This window comes from Schistosoma haematobium, chromosome 1 (assembly GCF_000699445.3).
Source record: "Schistosoma haematobium chromosome 1, whole genome shotgun sequence".
Lineage (NCBI taxonomy): Eukaryota > Metazoa > Platyhelminthes > Trematoda > Strigeidida > Schistosomatidae > Schistosoma > Schistosoma haematobium.
Window position 1 is genome coordinate 45,664,876 of NC_067196.1, and position 23,729 is coordinate 45,688,604.

The following is a 23,729-nucleotide window of genomic DNA, read 5'->3' on the forward strand; positions in this document are numbered from 1 at the left end:
CATGTATTTTATAGTAAAAAAGAACTACACAAAAATAAGCGTTAGGGAAACTGGAGTTTTACTTAGTTACTGATGACTATTAAATGATAACTGTGAACTTTTGTTGATGATTTTTGCAGTGATTTTGTGATTTCAGTGCAGCAACATATGGCTGAAATATTCTTTATGTATACACTCCTTAGGAATCAACACATCATTTCACTATAACTTACGCCTGTTAGACCTTCCCCGTGGAGGAGCGTAGTTCGCCACCAGTATTCTCAATCCAACTCTGTACTGATCGATACTTTTTTCCAGTCCCTATTTGTACTTTTCATATCTGCTTCCTATTCTCGACCCCGTGTGTTCTCTGGCTCACCTCTTTTTCGTTTCCTATAAGAATTCCAAGTTAGCATCTGCCTCGTGAGTCAGTTTGGTGATTTCCTCAGTATACGTCCTGTCCACCTCCAACGTCATTTCCTAATTTCCTCTTCAGATGGAATCTGGTTCGTTCCCTCCCACAGTAGGTTGTTGTTGCGCGTATCCGGTCAGCGGATATTTAGTATGTTGCATGGACAAGTGTTTATAAATACTTATACCTTTTTGACGATTATTGCAGCAGTTATCCATGTTTCGGCTCCGTAAAATAGGACTGTCTTGATGTTCATATTGAAGATTCTGACTTTGATCTTGGTAAGCAGCTGTTTTGAGTTCCGTATGTTCTTCATTTGTAGGAATTCTGCCTTGGCTTTCCAATCCTCAACGATGATACGTAATGTTGCAATTTTGTCTGCACGACTGATCTTTCCGCAATCCAGTATGTTGACTTCAAGGTTAAGTCTATCGTCCGGTTCGGTAACACTCTGTTGAAAGCCATCCCTAGTTTACCGTAATTCCCTACAAGTTTCTTTGACGTGTCATACAGTGTTTTCATATTTCCTTTCTTGCAGCTTTTCCTACTGTCCTTGCTAGGTGTTTCATTTATTTTTGCTAATCGCCTCCAATGATCCTCTTCATTTGTTTGTTTGCTTCTGTGCATTCAGCTTGTGCATTGACTTTCTCTGTTCTTACTCGACTGTTGTTCATTAATGTCTTCTTGATCTTCATTTCTTGAATTTCGTCCAGGGTATCCATAGAGCTTCATTCCCTATGATGATGCTCCTTGCGACCCAGAACGTTTTGCAACGTTGAAGTTAGTGCTTCTTTGATCGCTATCCAGTTGTCCTCCATAGTAGTTTCTTCTTTCAGTGGATCCTGTAAGGTTTGGAACGTGTTGTCGAAGGTTATCTTGAATTCAGTTTGTTATTAATTCGAAGGAGGTAGGTATTAAACCTTTGTAATGCTGTTTCCCCAGTTCTCCAGTGCTTCTTTAGCCTCAGTTTGATCTTGACTACCATCAGGTGGCGATCTGAAGCTATATCAGCTTCTCTCCTGATTCGCACGTCTTCCATAGATCTGAATTTTTTAGCGATACAAATATGCTAGAGCTGGTCCTCCGTGATGTGGTCCGGTGAGGTCCATGTAACTTTGTGTATGCGTCTGTGTGAGAATATTGTTTCTCCTATAATCACTTTGTTGAATGTACATAGATTTGCAAATCTCTCACCGTTTTCGTTTCTCTCTCCCAATTCACGTCGTCCCATGATATCTTGATACCTGGTGTTGTTCTTTCAGACTTTGGCATTTACGTCTCTTATCAGGGTTGTCAAGTCGCTTCTTGAGCACCTCACCACAATCAATTGCAACCTCTCGTAAAACTGGTATCTAATGTCGTCGTTGCTATAATTGGTTGGTGCATAACATTGGATAACATTCATTGTGATTTCCTCCTTTGTTTTTAAGATGTTTTGACGCCCATGAGTCCATGAGTTTCCTATTCTATAGGTATCAGAGCATATCTCCTTGTGTATGGAGCATTTTGTTCCTCGTAAACGGAGTACAGTAGCCTCTCTCCCGTATACATCCATTATTGTCCAGATGGGGTCCAATAAGTTTCGCTTATTCCGAGAACCCTCAAGTTGTATCTCCTCATTTTCGAAGATATTTGGCTGGCCCCCACGATCTTCCACATTGTCTAGACGTTGCGTGCAAGCATAAAGATTGTTGCCTTGATTTTTACAATATGCATCGGCTTCGTGACTTGCGAAGAAGCTCGGCTTTCGTCATGAGACATCATAATTCTTCTTTCAATTCCCAGGGCGTAGTTTAATATGTTTATTCTGTTCAGCGTTGTTTTATCATGGTTGTTTTTTACGGGATGAGGATATTGACCATACACCTAGTTCTCCTTTAACCGGGATCAGGACCGGCGGTATAACTAGCAGAGCGGCTAATATTTCTATCTTTACAAATCAAGACACCTAAGTCTTCAAATGTGGACACCAATGACCCATATCCACCAAATACAGGAGCTCATTAGGCGAAGACGTTCATTCTGTTCACTTCTGTTTGAATCATTTGAACAAAGGCACTCAAGGTCGTGGGGGTGGGTTCGATCCCGTCTGGATTTTATTGTCAGCGATGGGTCACGTTCTGGCAACGTATAAGGACCCAAAATCTATGCCGGATATCTTCAAAGGCCCTATCTTTGATCCGGTTGACGGTTTTCCTGAGGGCCGCAAGCGTCGAGAGTTCATAGTACGTTTTTTTGTTATGTGGTAAATGTAATACTTTTTGTAATAATGGTGTCATATTCGCAATTCGAACATGTAAGAAAAAGTGAATCAGTGTGATATTAGAAACGAAAGTTTGATAGCAGTTTCCAGTCTTCCATATACATTTCCCACATTTCAACTTGATCAAGTTAGACCATAAAATAGACCATTGAGAGCTGTAAAAGTATTTTTTTCTGCGTTGTCCCTTAGTTCTCTCACGTTTCTGTAGGTTTTAATTTATGGGTATGAAATAAGTTTATTGCAACTAATTTAGGAGTGAGTTGAACTAATCTCCGTTGGTCTATAGCTCTCTATCGTGTTTTGCAAAATTGCTGTTATATTGGTTATTATGTCATATATCTATTCGGGTTCGACCCCCGCCGTTACGCATCTAAATGTACCTATGCGAGTCAGAAAGTACGTTGTAAAATCTGGGAACTACCTATTGTTTTAAAACAAATCGGTGAAGGAGTGTTTGTAGGCTATTTCATTATAAACACTGTACAGTATAATTTATAGGTCAACAGACAACCGTGTTTGTGAGAATTCGATTAAAATTGTATAATACTTCTGAGTGAAAAAACATTGACCAAGGGAATCCATAAAACATGAGTAATACATAGTCATTATAATAGATACATCCACTAAAACCATTGTTAAGTTGAAATTCAAGTGTATTAATTTTGGTAAAGAAATCGCTGAAAACACATTTGTGATATATTGATAATGGGACAGAGGTCATGTATAAAAATTATTTAATGTATAGTGCTCATAGTAACCATGTTAAGTGATCTGGGACGTCAAATATTTCTAAAAAGGTGTTAGCTTGTAATTTTCCTCTGAGGTCCAAATTTCGCGTTGTTCCACTCCGCTTTTGATCCTTATTCACTTTGATTTTTATCCATTCGGATCTGTCCTTGTAATGTTTTGGTCATATTTTTCCCTTTGTATTGGTATAAAGCGTGGTGAGGTAAAGCATTACAAATCATTCTTCGAAAATAAACAAAGATCGTTATTCTGACATTTCTTAAAATCAATCAGTCACTTTAAATGGTTTTTCTAGCTCCCATATACACTTTTGATCTTTACATAAATGGTTAACTAAACAATATTTGCATGCACGGGACGGTCCGCGAATATGCAATTAGTGTATCATTGTATCTGTTCAACTTCTCGTTGCTGTAACCTTTTACGTATATGCGTTTGGAAATCAGTCAATACACGTTTACCAGACAACAAAAATGGGGACCTCATTAGATACTGCTTCTACTATTCTGGGATTTGGCCTGACGATTTCATCTCTGTGCTAATGGATTCGGCATCTTGAATGGATGTACATAAGTACCATGTTCTACGTTATGACTGACTTCTAAAAAGGCTACACGACGATCATTTTATCCGTTTATAGTTAATTGATTTGGATTTTACGATACTAGTCTTCAAATTCTCTCTCCTTTACAGCGAAATGCCTCCAATGATAGTCCATATAATAAAAAGCCTAGTATATTTCAGTAAATGATTGTTATTAACCTGCAAATTAAATTTCGGATCACAAACTTTTAGTAGGCCAACTCGGAGGATTTCTCAAATTGTTTTTTCCATTATTAATACGGGTGAAAGGCAAACTAAGTAATAAAACTTTAAAAAAGTGATTTAAACAGCTGGATAATATTGCTTTTGTGCATTATATGAGGATCTAGACAGTAATTAGGTTACATCAAAAGTCATCATGTAGTAATGAGCGGCACTTAGTCACTCATATGTTCCGTACGTGGATTGGTTTAAATTGCCAGTTCACGATAGCACAGTGAGCTAACATTGTCACGTCAAACACCGGAGTATTTAAAGTAGCAACATCATCGTAGTACAAAACATTAGGTGCGAAAAAGGTGTAGGAACGATTCGGAACTTAAAATCTTAGAGAAGGCAAAGAGTAAATACATCTGTGTATCTGTTATTGATTCTGAACTACGTCACGCAATGTCTTCGATCACTGGTTACAATAATTGCATGAATACAAACCAGGTAGCCTGCACATACCTATATGGCCAAGTCCAGTTATCAATAACTATGGACTGATGGCACGTTTTGGTTTAATCGCCCCCAGCTTTCTTCCAGCCTACTCTTACACCAACCAATCTTGCCCGTCAGTGTAGACAGAAGTTAGGCATACATGACGCATCTACCAAACACCTCAGTTTATGAAGATTTACTACGTCATCGATCGATGTGCTATCCTTCCATAGTACCTTATTTGTAAACCAGACACTGCTCTCTCGGTAGTCTCAAAATACAATAGCGGTGCTTCGAAGATACCTATATTCGAACAATAGTAACCTAAGAGTATATTCTATTCTTAATAGTCATGTTTCACACTCATACAGTAGAACGGAGTAAACTGCTGCTTAATAAACGCGTCCTTTGGTTGGAAGACCACGCCACAAGTGACACAATTTGGCAAAAGTCAATCAAGCTTTCTGATTCCGCGTCAAACACCAAACCATCTAGACTAATGGGACTCCGAAGATAGGTAAGGCGGTCGATGTGCTCAATTAGTCCACTATCTTTAATTAAGGGTTCCCCCAAATGCCCTGGTGTGGCCGAGAGTGGGGTGGGCACACCCTTCCTCTCGAAATGCTCTCACACGGCCACGCGTATACAGCCTCTGCCAGGGAAGTCCTACTCACTGCCTTCTCGTGGCAGGGGTGTTGTCTACGAAAATGAGAGGGCGAAAAGCAGATGTCCGGCGCTTTAACCGGATCCCAAACCAATGGTGCACATGGGCTCCAGTATCCTGCGGGAACAAATGGCGTATGAACCAATCTTGGTCACCGGCTACCATGGGACTGCATCTCCTCACGATGCTCCACTGCCCTGTGGGTTAGACCTTTAGGTCAAATGCTCGGGGTGTGCCCCCATGAAAACCGCCTGCTTCGGTCTGGGTACCCGGGCAGTATCACAGTCCACACACAAATACGATGAAATGTCGATATTTATGGAAAATACTTGTGTTGCTTCGATTAACATTCAACGATTCATATTATTATTATTATTATTATTATTATTATTATTATTATTATTATATACATCATTTATTCACTCTTTTATTCCCACCTTATGTATCCTTATTTTTCGACTTATACATCAGCTCACCTATGGTGGAAATTCAGTTCTATCTAAACGTTCTCGAGTCACTGCCTGGTTGAAAATTACATGCTACCACCGAATACAAATACTGAAGCAGTTTTTCTGAAACCACGTGCACCATTCAAACTGGCTGTCTTCAACGTCCTCACACATATGCAGGTCGGACAACAGATAGGGCTGGCTCAGTCAGTCAGTCAGCTACAACGTAGGACCAGGCACATATGTGCATCGGTCAGTAACAACGTAGAACTTCGTACGTACGTACATCAGTTCGAGTCGCCACACCACATTAGCACAGAGATGTGGTGGTCGATTCAAATCCCGTAGTGGTAGAGGTAATAAGAGTATAAGCAGTAATCGGGAAGATTAGTGTTTGGAGATGTTATTTAAAGAGTATAATACAGTGGAATAAATTTGGGAAGAGAAAAAAAAGAGACAAGGAGGAATAAGGAGATCAAAATTTGGGAGAACACAAAGAGTGTATGCACCTGCGCCATTGCAAACGATTTTGAGCCATGTCATTCAGGGTCTCTAACCATCGGTTGCTATCATCTCGCGGTCCCCAACCAGGTAGTCTACACCTACCAACATGACTCAGTCCACTTGTCAGTGACTTCATGGACTTGTGCCATGTTTTGGTTTGGCCGCCCCTAACTTTCTTCCAACCTACTCCTATACCACTGAACATCGCACGTCGAGGCAGTCGGTGGTTGGGCATACGTAACACGTGTCCCAGCCATCTCAACTGATGAAGTTTCACTACGTCATCAATTGATTTGCCATCCTTACCTAGTACCAGTTTCCTAACAACTGCGTTACTTACTCGATGGTCCCAGGATATACGAGCAATATTTCGAAGACACCTATGTACTTCTTTGGTACTCCTTTCAGTGACAAACACTGCCATAGAACCTCACGATCAACAGAGTCGAATGCCGCCTTAAGGTCGAGAAATACTACCATTGTGGGGCGTCTGAATGTGTGTCTGTGTTCTAGAACCTGACGCAGTGTGAATATCTGATCTATACAACCACGTCCAGGTCGAAAACCGGCCTGATTTTCTCTAGTCTGCTCTTCACGAGCTTTGGTTAGGCGTCGAAGTATTATTGAAGCTAATATTTTAGACACTATATTAGTCAAACTGATTCCTCTGTGATTGTCACAAGAGGACTTTTGTCCTTTCTTATAGACTGGCACAATCAGTGATTGGGACCAGTCAGATGGGATTACGTCCAGTTCTCAAATTCTACCTAAGACCTCAGCCAATCTCGCTGCTAATACTGGACAGCCATCCTTAAAAATCTCAGGAGTAAACCTGTCAGGGCCTGCTGCTCTCCTACGCTTCAGATTTCCTATGGCTTTTTCAACTTCGTAAAGAGACGGAGGACCTACATTAACTTGCCATTCAGGTTGACTGGAGATCGTGGCTGAAGGCCAGTTGAACTGATCCCTGAAGTGTTCTGCCCATCGATCCAATCTCCGGGATTGAGAATGAATAATATGTCCATCTTTCTCTGCAATTGTTTCGCTAACAGTCGGTTTCCTAATACCAGTTTCCTTAACAAGTCTGAACAATTGTCTGCTATTACCTATTGCCGCTGCCTTTTCCATCTCTCTTGCTTTCGCTACCCACCACTGTTCACGATCATTGCGTAGACTTCTTGTCAGCTTGCGCTTAAGCTGACTCCGCTCTTCATTATGTTCAGAGCCAGGTGGAATGAGTTTCCGAGCATCTATCAGTGCGAAAGATGGTCGGATATCATTCCATGCTGCCTCGGGGTGAGCATCACATACATGGCTGCCTAACTGTTTTACTAGTTGTTCCTGAAATATACTCTTAGCTTGACTATCATTAAGTAGGGCCCTAAGAGGTTTACTTGCAGCGTCTTTCCTACGTCCAGTAAGACGCAGACAGATACGCACTCGTGCTAGAGCATGATCTGAATCTAAGCATGTGCCCCAGAATGAGCGACAGTCTTCTATCGAGCCCCTCCATCGGTGGCTGATAGCGATGTGATCTATTTGGGTCCAACGTTGGGACGAATTAGGGGGTCTCCATGTTAAAAGATGTTTTTCCTTATGCTTAAAGTTAGTATTTGCAAGAAAGAGGCGGTTATCTGAGCATAGCTGCAACAGACGGTCGCCATTATCTGTTCTTTGAGCCACGACACCATAAGATCCACCTCGGTGTCTTTCCGTTTCGTTTAGTTTGCCTACTTGAGCATTAAAGTCACCGGCCACTATTACTACATCAGAGCGCCTAGCTTTTCCTGAAGGTCGGAAAGTTTTCTGTAAAACTCACCTTTTACATCATCTGAGCTGCAGTCAGTGGGAGAATAGGCAGAGACGACGAAGAGGCAACGACGAGTATCCCTATCTTTTCGGATCCTTACTGTTCCGTTCAGTCGGATAGCGCACAAACGACTGTCTACTGGGATCCACTCTAAGAGAACTAGTTCTACCCTAGGACTCAATGCTATACCTACGCCGGCGAGGCCACGGGAAGGAGAATCTGGGCTTCCAGATACACGAAGTGTGAATCGAGTCGGTTCTTTATTTTGGTATGGTGAGGTCAAGTGAATGACGCTACTCGGATCCTGTATGCGCGTTTCGGAGACGCAGCACACATCGATGGCGCGGGATTCTAAAGTCCTAGCTAAGGAAGCCTACTGTCCTATTTGGCACAGTGTTCGGACGTTAAAAGCCCCTATGTGTAGTTTAGAGCGTGGTTTCAGGAGACCAGGAATAGCGTTCCGCGTACTCGAATCGTTTTCCCTAGCGGTGCGAGATGATAAAGAGACGTGAGGAGAGTTAGTCATGGAGATAAGAGAGGTATTAGGAGGTGTAGGAAGGATTTGAATGTGACCAACTTGGTCTCGTGTGCTGTTACGGGTATGAGGGCTGATATCACTTACCGACTGACCACACCGTGGAAGGGTATTTCTTGAGGAACCTGAAAAGGAAATTGGATTAGTGTTGGTCTTAACGACCTGGGAGCGTGACCGCAGAGCCCAAGGGACAACTGCTTGAGGCCGGTCGCGCACGGCCAATTCGTGGAAGGTTTTTGACGTGTTAGCTCCGTTCTTCAAAGGGCCTTACCGCCGGAGACGGAAATCCGTGAGGTAAGGTGAGGTGTGACATTTTTAGGGTCGACCTTTTCTAACCCCACCCCTCCTTGTGAGAAGGCAGCATCGCTGTCATGCTGGTTGTCCGAGGGAAACACCTTACTGCTGTCACACCCCTCTACAGTCAGCAGTACGACTTCGCCCTCAGACCTTGAGTTGCTTCTTTTAGTCTTACCATTCACCAATCGACCTGCCTGGCATGGTAGAACCTACAGGAAGATATGTTCCAGCCAATATAGCTCGTTTGCGTCATCACGATAGGCAAGCCCGACCACCGCGTCAAGGTAGCAGCTTCGGTCGGGATAGGACTGGCTTTTTGAAGCGACAGATGGAGAGCGAATTTGTAGTACTTCACCAGTCTTGAATATGGGTCTCGGCTAGACAACAAACGTCGATATTAAGACGTTCCTCAGACATTGCCATAGGGCTGAAGAAGCACTAATCGATTAGATTTCCATTAACAGTCGGTAATGTGCTGTTAGATTAGAAAGTTCCATCAAAGTGAGAAGAAGTCGGCGTGAGAAACGATGTCTTTTCGTCATCTTCGGTTATGCCTTGATAGATTGCAGCCCGGATGCAGTCAAGGACGAATTCCACCACCAGTTGACTGTTCTTCTCCAGAAAAAGCGTTCGACAGATATTGTAGTATTAGCAGGAGACTTAAATGCTCAGGTCGGGCGTCTAGGCACAGAAGAGAATCGTTTAGGTGGCCAATGGGGACTTGTCGATCGCAGGACAGATAACGGGGACCGTCTACAGCAACTTTGCACAGACCACAACCTGTTTCTGGCTAGCACTAACTTCCGACACAGTCATCGCCGATGTGCCACCTGGCGTCCTCCCTCTGCATCTCAAGCCTGGACTCAGATTGATCACATCGCGATCAGCTACCGCTGACGTGGTTGTGTACAAGACTGCCGCTCCTTTTGGAGTACCTATCTGGACTCTGGTCATGCCCTAGTCTGCGTCAATCTTACCTTACTTTTCAGTGGCCAACGAAGTGACCGCCAGCAAAGGATTGATATTAGCAAGTTGGTTGCAACTTGTGTTGCAAGTAAGTATCGAACCCAGCTAGCTTCTAGGCTAGCTACGATTCTACCGAAAAGTATAGATGAGCATTGGTTGCAATTGCATGACGCCATGAAAATGGCGGGTACAGTCAGTTGTGGGTTCGCAAAACGTCCCGCTTATAAGCACTGGGTTTCTTCTGGTTCCTTACAACTCATTGAAGCCCGTCGGTCTACTCCGTGTGACCGTGAGTTTGACCACAAACGAAGGATATTACGTAATGACATTGGGCAAAGTTTGTGTAAGGATTGAGAAGCTTGGTGGTCGGAGCGTGCTAATGAGCTGGAAGCAGCAGCTGCATCTGGTAACTACCGGAAGCTCTTCCAACTCATCCGAGTCACTGGTAGCAAGAAGTCTGGTGTGAGCGAAACAATCTACGAGGATGATGGGATGCCAATCACTAACATCCATCGACGTCTTGGAAGATGGTCAGAATTTTTCGAAGGGTAGTTCAACTGACCTGCTGGTCCGGCAACATCAGTCAGACTGTCCTGTCCTCCATGGCCGGTGACGACTGATCCACCAAATGAGGTGGAAGTCCGCAGGGAACTTCAACTCTTGAAAAGCTACAAATCACCTGACCCAGATGACTTACATCCGGCTCTTTTTAAAGATGGTGGTGACTTTCTGGCTAAGGAACTGACAAGGTTGTTTACAGAGGTCTGGGAGCTAAAGAGTGTACCAACGTCTTGGAATGAGTCGATAGTTGTTCCTATCTTTGAAAGGGGTTCACGTCGTTTCTGTAACAACTATCGGGGGATAACTCTACTTCCGATTGCGTCCAAGCTATTGGCTTCTGTCATACTTCGTAGGTTGTTCAAAACCCGAGAAAGATTGACTCGGGAGGAGCAGGCTGGGTATCGTTCTGGTCGAGGATGTATTGACCATATCTTCACCCTCCGCCAAATGTTAGAACACCCCCATACTTATCAAAGGCCAACAATCGTAGTGTTTCGTTGGACAGGACTGTACTCTGGGATTGTCTATTGAAGAAGGGTGTGCTTGAGATGTTTATTAACCTCTTAAAGCCCCTATATACAAACACCTCAGGCAGAGTGAGGGCATACAATCACCTCTCCCCATTGTTCCATTCGAGCAATGGGGTTAGGCAGTGTTACCCAATCTCACCATTGCTCTTCAACTTTGCCATCGATGACATTCTGGAAACAGCTCTGGTGGACGTAAGTAATGGCAGTGTAGATCTGTTGCCTGGAGAAAGACTTCTCGATCTTGAGTATACGGATGATATTGTCTTACTGTACGATAATGTCCAAACCATACAACCCATACTTAATCAGTTGGCAACCAGTGTCCGTAGGTTCGGCATGTGCTTTGCACCTCCAAAGTGCAAAGTACTTCTACAAGACTGGAAGGACCCTGATCCTGTACTCACCGTGGGTGGTGAGCAGATAGGAGTAGTCGAGAATTGCGTGTATCTAGGTAGCTGAATAAATTCTGGTGGTGGCGTGAGTGATGAGATCAATGCACGTATAGTGAAAGCCAGAGCGGCTTATGCCAATCTGGGCCATCTTTGGCGCCTTCATGATGTTAGTCTGGCTGTAAAAGGTGTGATCTACAACGCGTTGGTGAGAGCAGTTTTGCGCTATACTTGTGGAACCTGGCCTCTCCGAGTTGAGGATGTTAGACGACTCTCTGTGTTCGACGATCTTACAAGCAGGACTCGAACCCAGGACCTTCGGTCTCGTGCGCGAACGCTTAGTCTCTAGACCATTGAACAGGCATCTAACTATGTTAATATCTAGCTTCAACCAGTATTGCGCCACCATCCTATACTAGGACGAAACAGCCATCCAGTGCTTCCAGGTTTTCCGTGGTGGTCTAGCTTTGATCGACTCATGAATTCAATCATTAGTTATAACATACATTTTCGGAAAAGCTATCAACTCGAGACCGAATTGTAGTCAAATGTGATACCATTCTAAGCTCAGTTAGTGTTTTGAAAGTCTGATAAATTATTCCCCAAATTAAAAGGTAGTTCGACTGTGTTGTGTTCCATGATGAGTGAATTAATTGTGGAGCTTTTATTATCCTTCTGGACAGCACCAGCATTTACTTCACGCTTATTATTTTGCAGATAACGTTTAACCTAAATGATGCTCGACCACATGTCAAATGAATGAAGCTAGCGATCGTAATTGCACAACGAAAGTTGAGTACCTAAGTAATTAGTACACAGCTTTACTAACTACTACGGGCTTCTAATAATCTGTAATACATTATGTGGCATTTTGCTCCCTTCCCCCTATAAACTGACATTAAAATAAGTTTTGTCAGTTATGTCCCCTGAAGCTATTAGTCTGACACGGGACACTGTTTGTGGTGAAATCCGTTTGTAGCTTTCATTTGACGGTCAAAAAGCAACTAACTGTGGATTGTCCTACGGCCACTTTCGAGTTATTTTACTGGATAAAATGTCCTCCTGAAACATTATTTATCGAATAAGACTAAATGACTAACATAGAATTCACTCTCAGTAAATTTTTCAACAGGACGAACTCATCATAAGCGATTCACTTAGTCATTTACAAACCTATTTTGACTGGAAATTATGAATCCTTTAAAACATAGTTGTAATCATTAGATGGCTTAACCATCAACTAAGTCTTGCTACTTGTTTATCTTACGATCGAAAATGATGTTGGGGATATGCCATTGAAATTACAACGTGAGGGGATCAAATCAATTAGGTTGAAATTCTGTTGAAATAAATTGTTCGGTAATTAACACTATTCACGATATTTTGAGTTCATAATCAACACTGAGTGTCATTATATATAATCGACAAAGCTTGTTTTGGTTGATTACACTGGTTAACTTCAGTATATTCGTCTGTGAAAATGGTTCTTTTGCTTCAGTTAGCGGGACAGCAAAACGAAAATAAGGTAGTCTCGTTCAGGATGTTAAAGTCGGAGTAGCAAAATTATCAACACAGTGCACAAACACATTAAATGAAGAGAGTGACCCAGAACACCATTTTTGCTACTTAGGGTTTATGTTGTAAGGGTTAGTTTTCCAGTGTCCAATATAAAAGACAAGGTTATGTGCTAAGGAGTTTTCCAGAACTAGTTTACTAGGGTCCGTTTTCACAAAACACTTAAAGAAGCAGTTCAGCTGTCTTTCAGCTACTCTAAAATTACCCACCCTTCCCAAACAGCCTAGATGGAACGTTGAAGTAGCCCCCCCGACTAGAACTAAAGTTCCCAAAGCTATAGCTAATCTGATGCAAGGAAGAGCAGCTGATCCAGATGGGTTGACTCCAGAGGTCTTTAAGGATAGTGGTCCAATTTTAGCGATTAGGTCGACTAATATTTTAGCTGGAATCTGGTAGTTGGACGTAATCTCATCTGACTGTCCCAATATATAAGAGAGGGTTAAAATCATCCTGTGACAACCATAGAGGGATTAGTTTAACTAACTAAGACTCATGAACTGCAAACACGAGAAAATCAGGCTGACTTTAGGCCTGTTCGTGTCTGTATCGAACATATATTCGCCATCCGTCAGGCTCTAGAACACAGGCATGCTTATCGGCATCCGACAATGATAGTTTTCCTTGACTTGAAAGCAGCATTTGACTCTGTAGACCGCGAGATTCTGTGGCAGTGTCTGTCATCGAAAGATGGACCTCAGAAGTGCATTAACCTTGGGAAGACTCTTTACTCGAACACTATTAATCGAGTGAGAGCTTATGGCGAACTGTCATATGATTTTAGAACCTCAGGTGGTGTCCGTCATAGCTGTCCACTACCGTCATTTTTTTCCAACTTCATAGACATACTGCTGGAAATAACATTCTCATCGACTGAATCTTCGGGCATTGACCTCCTTCTAGGAGGTCCATTTATCGACTTAGAATACGCAAATGATATAGTCCTGTTTGGTGAAGACACTACTAAAATACAGTCCTCTGGTAGCATTGAACAACAGTGCCAGGATGTTTGGAATCTTCATCGACCGAGATGGTTGGGCCACGTGCTACGTATGTCTGATCACCGATTACCACGACGCGCAATGCTGATTAGTGTTGGAGATCGTTGGAAGAAAGTTAAGGGCGGTCAAACCAAAACATAGCATCAGTGTTTGAAGTCACTATCCCCTCGTCTTAGACATGTTGGTAGATGCAGACTACTTGGCTGGGGTCCGTGTGACTATCGTAACCAATGGTTGATGACTGCCTCAGAATCGATCACGATGGCGTAGGTGTATACACTCTCTGTCTTCTCTTTAACCATGAGATTACTTTATACCTTTCTTTCTACGAACTAATTCTTTCTCTCTCAATCAGATCATTCTACGCAGCCTTTTTTATATATTACTACCAGTGAACTAACTACGTCTATGGATTCGGTGTTCATCTTGTTGTTGAGGTATGGCAACTTGGACCGATGCATATATGCGCCTGGTCCTACCTGACCGACTAATAACTATCTTATGCTGTCATCTGGATACTGAAGCCACTTGATAGTTTTTTTTTGTAATTCAATAACTCCAACATAAACTACGTTTTTTCTTTTAGTTGACTAACGAAGAAATGATAGCTGCAAGACTAAAACCTTACGAACGAGATTACTGCGCTCACCTTTTGCTAGCTTTCAGGAAATGCTTAAATGAACATGCTATACCAGCTTTTTTCTGTTCCGATCAGAAACATAAATATCTTCATTGTAAAGAAAATGACCAGTTGTATAGAATGAAGGAATACGAACGCGAACGCCGTCTTTTACACAAGCGTACATCGATTTCAGAATGATGCATAATAACCAGGATATCGTATTGTACAATAATCTCGAAGAAAACGAACGAATACAGACAATTATGCCTAGAAGTTTGTTTCATCTTGCTGATAGCTGCATAATAAACATTTAGAAAAAGGATGTTCTTCAAATTATTTGTAGTTTATACTCTATGGCGTTTACTTTTTTGGTTTGCAAATATATACTTCTCAACTAGCTACTCAGTGATTACCAATATACAATTAGCGATTATGACTTTTAGGGTCTCGGTTTAGTGGAGTACTGATAGATAGTATTTTCAGAACTTGCTTTTCACTTACTGGCTACAATCCTTTTAATTATTGTACTAATGGAATTGTTTTTTATGTTAGGAATAGATAAATTTAGAAGCCAAGTTGTTCTTTTTATGGCCATAGCATTCACATTGACTCTGGGTCCTCAGTATCGCGTTTAGAGTTCTGGTAGGATATCTGTAGGACAAATTAGATCTCATACTAATCGTCACGAAATTCTTGAGAAAGCTGATTGGGATTAAACCTATTATGTGGGTGACTACTTAACTAAAATATGATTATAAACTAACTACTCTTTAGAGTTTTGTTGGCTGGAAGCACCACTTTCAGGCACCATGTACGGCATTTTGCGTCCTTGGTATTACATTTAATGCCACCTTCTTGTGTACATGTTACCAATAATTAGTTAATCAGTCATACACAACATAGGACCTAGCGCGTATGTGCATTAGTCCGAGTTGGTACATCACACTAAGATGACGGTATGAAAATATCAGGACATCCCCGATAAGGGAAATAGTCATAGTATTAGTAGTAGAAACGACGAGAGGAGGCACGGGAAGGTTTTGAGGCTAAGGATGTAAAGGGTGACGAAAAGTAAATGCATTTGCGTGTCGCAGTCGATCCTGGGCAGTTTTATCCATCGTTTTCCACTAGTGGTTATGACAATTGATTGATCACTGGGTGGTGATCAATGTCATGCTTGTCTAGTCCTTATTAGTGCAGATCGAATGCTATCGATCATGTTGCAATGTGGCCACCAGTCTAGGTGACTCGACACTGCGGGCACTATGTATTGTCTAGTCCTTATTAGTGCAGATCGAAAGCATGACATTGATCACCACCCAGTGATCAATCAATTGTGATTACATCTCAGTCCTACAGGAGGTTAGTCACGGCTCGGATAGCTCAGTGTTAACGTCTCTGACTGTGAAGCTGGGTGACACGAGATCGAATCCGCCAGGGAGCACCAGTTCCCTCAAGATTACAGGTACACCTTGCTGACGAGTGCCAAGTAGCACGAAACCCGGGTCCAGGGTTTCCTGTTGACTACCTCCAACCACCATCTAAATCTCACTAGTGGTTATGCTAAATTTGTAAACCCCAACCAGGTAGTCTACACCTATCTACATGAGTTGATTCAATTATCAGTGACGTCATGGGCTGATGCCAAGTTTTAGTTTGGCCGCCTCTGTCTTTCATCTAACCTACTTCTGGACCAATGTTGCCCATCGAGGTAGGAGGCGGTTGGGCACACGTGACACATGTCCTAACCATCTCAATTGATGAAGATACACCACTCCATTGACCAACTTACCATCTTCGTTTGCAACCTTAACTATAACCTCATTATTGCCCACTCAGTGTTTTCAACACATACGAGCGATGCTTCGAAGACATTTGGGCGGTAACATTAGTGACCTACGGTTCAAAACCCATTGATACTTTTTAAATCAAAGTGTGCCTTATTCCTTGTTCTCGCTCCATATATGTGCTGTTGTCCTAAGATAAATACTTTCCCTCGATTTTGTGTAACAGTTTATTGTGCAGGTCCACAGAACCAGAGTAAAAGTTTGGCAATAGTATATGCTATTTTATAAGGTTTAAGATATTTGAACGATATTTCAAGACCAATGAGCGAAAACAAAGTCATAACTATACCGTAAATTACGAGTAGGAGGATTCTACACAATTTATATTGTCTATTCTCTAAAATTTTCAGCATAATGATAATCGGAGGTATCAGGAATATAGACGAACGTTATTATATTACAGGTGCGGAGTTAACATGTATCAGAGTTATACAATCGTCACTTTAAATGTTAGAAACAAGTAGAGGCAAACAAAATCAGCCGTATTTTCGACATGTCAAATACAACGAAGATTGTGTTGCTTTCGGAAAGAAATACAGATAAGTATTTATGGTTGGAACACAGTTTTAAGCCTATTAATGCAGTGAGAATGGTAGCTGTGGTTGCATTAAAACCGTATTTAAAATGCCAGAAAGCGAATCGGTTATTCGTGGGACGTGCAAATGTATGGCTTTCATGCTTATCACTTGTTCGAATATAATAAAAAGCAAAACTCAGTTGTCACACATGTGTGTACAACATACTGCAAGTTAAGCGGTAGGCTGACATGTGGGATATATTTTAGGTAGTTTGGTGTTTAGACTTACAACCTAATTGACTAATTCAACTTTATGGACAAGAAATCTGACTCTAACGTTTATTCCTGAGGTGTAAGCACACCAGATACTCTATGAAGATATAAACGTTTGGAAACAATAGAGTCTCGATATCTTTCAGTCTTAGTAGCTGTTTTTTTATGGGGTGGAGTGACCAGAATGTTCCATAGTATAACTGTGTCCCGTTAGATAACTAGCTCTTGTCGTGCATTTCTATTCAGTCAGCAAACCTCTCATATTCATGTTCTGGTGTACATGAAACCTAGTTCATCAGTAGGCACATATTTTTCAGAACAAGACGGTTATTACAATGTCAACAAACAATAAACTCAAGTCAGATGTCGATATGATGCACTCGTGGAGTACTATCCAACAATTGGCAACCTTTAAGCATATTAAACCGCGATCTACCGTTTATTGTGCTGGGAAAGGGCGTTCTACGCCAAGGGTATTAATGGTTTTACTATTGGTTTAATTTGGGCTGTAGGAGCTTAACTAGTCCGTGAATTGAAGTTGCAAACTCTTACCTAGTAATAGTAAGTCATAACAGAGAACAAAGGTTATTAGAGAATCAACATTTCATGTTACTTATCATCCTGGAAGTATTGATAGACGGAACTGAGAGCGGAAATCTGGAAGGTGCATTCGACCGCAAGTTTATCCAAGAAAAAAACAGTTGGAAAGGCTGCACAAATTTGTACGAGATATCAAAAGTTATCTATCAATAAATCTGAAACTCCCATAACATTACAATTTAAGAATCACCCATAAACTTTCTCCAATAAACTGAAATTTCTAATTAGGAAGTAAAAGTCAGCAACCATAACTATTACTGCGCACAACAAACCACAGACAATACGCGAGAAGAGTGATATGGGATAACTGTAGGGCATTAAATTAGGAAGGAAATATCCGAACGCAAAGGCGGACATCACAATAACAATAAAATTGAGAACCATAACGAATTGTTTCCTAGCGCATTTAAGTTCAGAAAAGCAAGTTTTCTGGGCCTTGGAAGTTGTTGAAAAGACCATGGGTGTACCAATATCTTTCGTTATTTTTTCGTAGCATTTGTTATTATACTTATTTCTTAGTTCTTCAAAATGAGCATCGAGACCTTGATTTTTAAAAGTCTGCTTTATCGCTGGAAGGACTACTGAGGTGTTTAGAGAAATGCGCCAAAATTGGAGATAAATATTGTCTTTGCCTGTACTCGAGAGCTTCTTTGTTAAGTGATAGCAGTCATTTAAAACTGAGTACGGGACAACAGATCTTTTTTCTAGTACTTGACTTATTGAATTTTTGAGTTCTGGAGAGCATATATCTAGACCACCAACCTTGGACAAATACGTTGCAAGTTCATCGGTGAGGAGGAAGTCCAGATTGATTGACCTTGAGCCCATCTGCTTTTACGCAGCAGCAGTGTGACCCACAGATAATTGGTAAAAACAAGAAATATTCTTACATTACTTATGACCTCTAGTTACCTTTCCCTATGATAGTACATCAGCTTAATAAGTCGATCACTAAGTTGGGAGAGCGTTAGATTGAGGATCTTAATGTCCCTAGTTTGATTACGGGTTTCAGCAGGCGACTGACTCTCAGTTTTCACATATATACCAAGTGCGCTAATTAAAAAGACAGTGATATTTTTCATCGCTGTGTAAATTCTATAATTTTGATCGTTTATTACGTGTCAAGGCTACTTTTTTCACTTTAATGGAATTTATTTCAGTTAAAGTATTCGATTAGATTATTGTTTCTGTTTCTAAATTAGTTTGTCGTCGGTACTTTCAAGTACTTTGTTTTCCATTGTATCTTTTGGTACTTTTGATCCTAACAATCTACAGTTTTCCACTTTTTTGGTCATAAATCATTTTTTGACTCTGAGTATAATTTCATCTATTTCTTCTTTAAAAAAAGGATCCCTGTTTAATGACTGGACAGTGCAAAAAAGCAATTGCCGACGTCTGAACTTTCGTTATCCCGTTGAAAGCGGTATGCGGTGCGATGAGTGCAAAGGCTGGTGTTGTGTGTGCTACTTATATTGATAGAAGTAGTAGATGATGTTTGTTGTGAACAGAGAGACAATTGGATCGAACAGCGAAGAATGGAAACAGAATGCAATTTGTATGAAGATGCAAGAACAATGAAGTCTGAGTCATTTTGAGACAAATGATGGACATCTTGCAAATTACGTATTTACTATTTGATTGTTAGATTTTATTACCAAGTCCTGTGATTTTTTTTGTCAAATACATTCGATTGTCTCCACTCGTGTTCTATTCACTACACTGGTACCACGAAATTTGCACGAATTTAACGCCTGCGGCTTTTAAACGGTTCAGTAAAAACGGTAGAGTATGGCTTTGTCAGCAGTGCTGTTCGGATGCAAACAGCTTTCTAACCGAGGCCATCTTGTTGGTAAATGCTGCGAAAATGTGTTTTGGAAAGCGAGGTCAGCACACATCGGACAGTACTCGCTCTGTCGACACACAAATTGGTGTAAAGCAAGCTCAGGTGAATTCTAAAACAGCTGACTCACACCGACCAAAGGAGAAAAAACAGTCTTCAAAGAGATCTGTCTTAACTAAAAACTCAAGAAGAGAAGTTTCTTCTGTCCGCCGTCTTCTAAATGATATCCAGCAGAAAACGCCTAGAAGCCGCGATCGCAAGGCTTGATCGGTTTCTAGCGGGAAAAATAATCTGACCTCAAAAGTCGTAGAAAATCGTCCAGCATCCTATAGTATGTTTGACGCAACTGTGGTTGCTTCTCCAAGCAACGTCGACGAACGGGCGCAGGTTGTAAAGAAGAAATAACATAATGATATAAAAGGGAATCCTGCTCCCATAAAAGTAGTAGAGAAATCGAAGGCTGATCACAATGACAGATCAGTTATTTTTCATAAAATCATAGAGAGTGAAAGCTCCAAACCGAAAACTCATTTTGAGAATGACATTGTGCTGATAAAACAGCTACTTAATCAACTTATACTTCAAAATATCTCCGGAGTCACCTTGGTATAGGTGTCTAGACTAGGTAGTCTAGCGAACTTGAAGCCAAATCAATACAGACTGCTTAAAGTAGTATTCAAATCTTCGAAAAAACACGACTTATATTTACAGAATGGACACAAATTAAAGGGTTCGGGAGTTTTTATTCGTAAGGACTTGCCGTTGGTAGACCGCGTAATTAGACGGGAAGCCGAAAAAGAACTACAATTTAGGTTAGACGCTGGCGAAAAGGACCTGAAAATTTTAAATTTTCGGGTTGTAAGGCTTCAATAGAAAATGATGCCGAAGCCACTTAAAATGGCTTCGGATCTGTTACACCAATCCCCGAAGCTTACTCAATAAGCAATCGGAACTAAGTGTACAGATTGACTCTACAAAGCCAGACATAATCGCAGTAACAGAAACCTATCTGACACAGTTTGTAATAGTATGGAACTTGATTTCGAGGGTTTTACGTTAGTAAGGGCCGACAGAACACAAAAGCGTAAAGGAGGCGGAGTAGCTCTATTCATTAGGAATGCTATCCCATTTGCCATTATCGTTAGTGTATCCCATGAGAATGGAACGTGTGAATTAGTTAGTTGTCGCTTGAAGTGCAAGGGACAAGAGCTGCCGATTGGTTTGGCCTATCGCAGTCCAAGCTGTGAGGCAAATGAGATCCTGTTAAGTAGTCTCAATACTTGGTCTCAAAGTGGTCGTTGTCTAATCCTAGGGAACTTTAATGCACCTATGGTAGACTGGGAAGATTTTCGGAATGAATCGTCAAATAATTCCTTCGAGCAGGAACTAGTTGATGCGGTTATCACATGTGCCCTAGTGCAACATGTGAAAGAAGAGACTAGGTTCGACCCGGACTCTGAATCATCCTTATTAGATCTTATACTGACTCACTATGAGGATGACGTTGCAAACCACCATTACATGCCAAAGCTAGGTAAAAGTGGTCACGAAGTTCTAAATTTCGACTTCCATATGTCTGTCAGTCATGAGCATGCGACAGTCTAATCCAGACCTAAAGTCTGGAAAGCGAACATACCAGAGATCATGCACTCACTATCGTCAGTAGATTGGACAATAGACCCAGAGTCCTCAGTCGAAACAGCCTGGGACGCATTTCAAAATTTATACTTAAAGGTTACCGCACCCCACATCCCTTGAACTATACCAAGGGGGCCGAGAATCTCCCCACTATGGTTCAGTAGGGAGATCCGCATCCTTCTCCATAAGAGAAGAAAAATCTGGGATAAATTTAGGTTACGGGGACTGTGCCTCGACCCTCCGTAAGTCTAGAAAGTTGTACGGAGAAAAAATTGTTAAGGAATCCATAGGATGTCCTAAACACTTGTATTCTTATATAAACCAAAGAACAAAGAAGGGAGGAAATATTCCTGCTCTATGGGGAGACAGTACTGCCGCATCATTTGTGCAGGACGACTTTGGCAAGGCTCAAGTGTTCTCAAACTACTTTTGCAATGTATACACCATAGAAGCACCCTTCCCGTCATCGCATACAAATCCCCCCACACATACACTGGATAGCGTGGCCATTAAAGAACTCGATGTCTTTGATCTGCTAAATAAACTCGACATAGGTAAATCCACGGGGCTCAATGAATTGCATTCTAGGCTACTAGAGGAATTAGCTTACTTCGTTGCAAGCCCTTTACGTACATGCTTTAACCTATCCGTTACGCAGGGTCGTTTACCAAAAGACTGGAAGAACGCCATAGTATGTCCTGTCTTCAAAACAAGTACGAAGCAGAAACCTGAGAATTACCGCCCCGTTAGCCTAACTAGTGTGGTTGTTAAAATCTTAGAAAAGATTATTTGGAAGGAGCTGTTTAAGTATCTCGATAAAAATCGGATCCTCTAGGAGAAGCAGCACGGTTTCAGAATAGGTTACTCTTGTCTCACTAATTTATTAGTGGCTCGTGAAAGCTGGTGCGTTATTAAGGATCAAAAGGTACATGTTGACGTAGTCTACATTGACTTCAGCAAAGCTTTTGACAAAGTTCCACACAACCGTCTTTTATATAAGCTAAGAAATGTCGGGATTGGAGGTAATTTATTGATGTGGATAAAAGACTTCCTAGTTGGGCGCACACAAAAAGTATGGGTGAAGTCAAAGTTGTTTAGCTGGGAAACTGTGCTTAGTGGAGTACCCCAGGGTACAGTTTGGGGGCTAGTGCTATTCCTCTTGCATGTAAATGACCTTCCTCGTCTCCTATCATAATCGGTTCTGCTATATGCTGACGATGTCAAGATATAGAGAACGATACGATGTAAGGATGATAGCTTAGTACTCCAAAATGACCTGAAGAAATTATCTGAATGATCTCAAACCTGGCAGTTGCCGATAAATACTTCCAAGTGTGTTGTGATGCATATCGGTCATCAAGGTACAGATACATACACGATGAATAACACTGAGCTACCTGTCGTCCAGACATATAATGACTTAGGAGTCATCGTTAGCCAAGACTTAAAGACTACTGCACACTGCCGTGCAATAGCCGCCAAAGGTTTCAGAACGTTATGGTCAATACGTAGGGCTTTTAGTCATGTCGACGCTAAGACGTTTTTGACTTTATATACAGTGTTCGTACGTCCTAACCTTGAGTACTGCATACAAGCGTTTAGCCCCTGCTTAAAAAAGACAGTGAACTTTTAAAAAGTGTTCGGAAAACAGCAACTAAGCTGATTCCCGGAATAGCGAAGCTTCCGTATGACGCTCGACTGGCCAAGCTAAACCTATTCCCGTTGCCATATCGTAGAACTAGAGGCGACTTGATTACAGTTTTGAAATTGCTTAATGATAAATTTGCACATGATATACCCTCATTTTTCTTGTCTTCCAAGACAGAATTTACGAGGACACTCCAAAAAAGTTCAAAAGACCAGAACAAATTAATTGTCAGCTGACTTTCCCATCGAATCATCAACGAGTGGAATTCATTACCTCAGCACGTGGTTGAGGCTCCATCCGTCGACTCTTTCAAAAGAAAGTTGGATCAACTGAGAGACCACCATTGCCAGGACTAACACAGGCCATCAAGCCTCCTGTCCTTTCCAAACTGAAATTGATTTTGTTTTGGATTTAACTAAGGTCAGATAAGCGATCTCCAACGCATTCAAAATGATGTTGAATGGTTTTTCGAGGATTTATTTCGATTATAAAAATTCCACTTGTCTCTCCAGGTAGAGGTACGCTTTATTTAGGAAAGTATGAAGTCCTGTGTGATATTTATCATAGTTTCTTGCCGGATCATGCACTAGCACCACAATCTCCAACCTATCTACTGAGTATTGATGGAAGAGAGACGAATATTTCGGCCTACCTCTCAATGCAAATTCAGTTTTAAATGATGCAAAGTCCATGATGACGAACACCTATATGTTGACGCATTTAGGCTCGAGCCCTAGAACTCACCTAACTACAACAATAAGTGAACGATTAAGTCACATTTCACATTCAGACTTGTGTAGTAAGGACAGAAGGACTACGG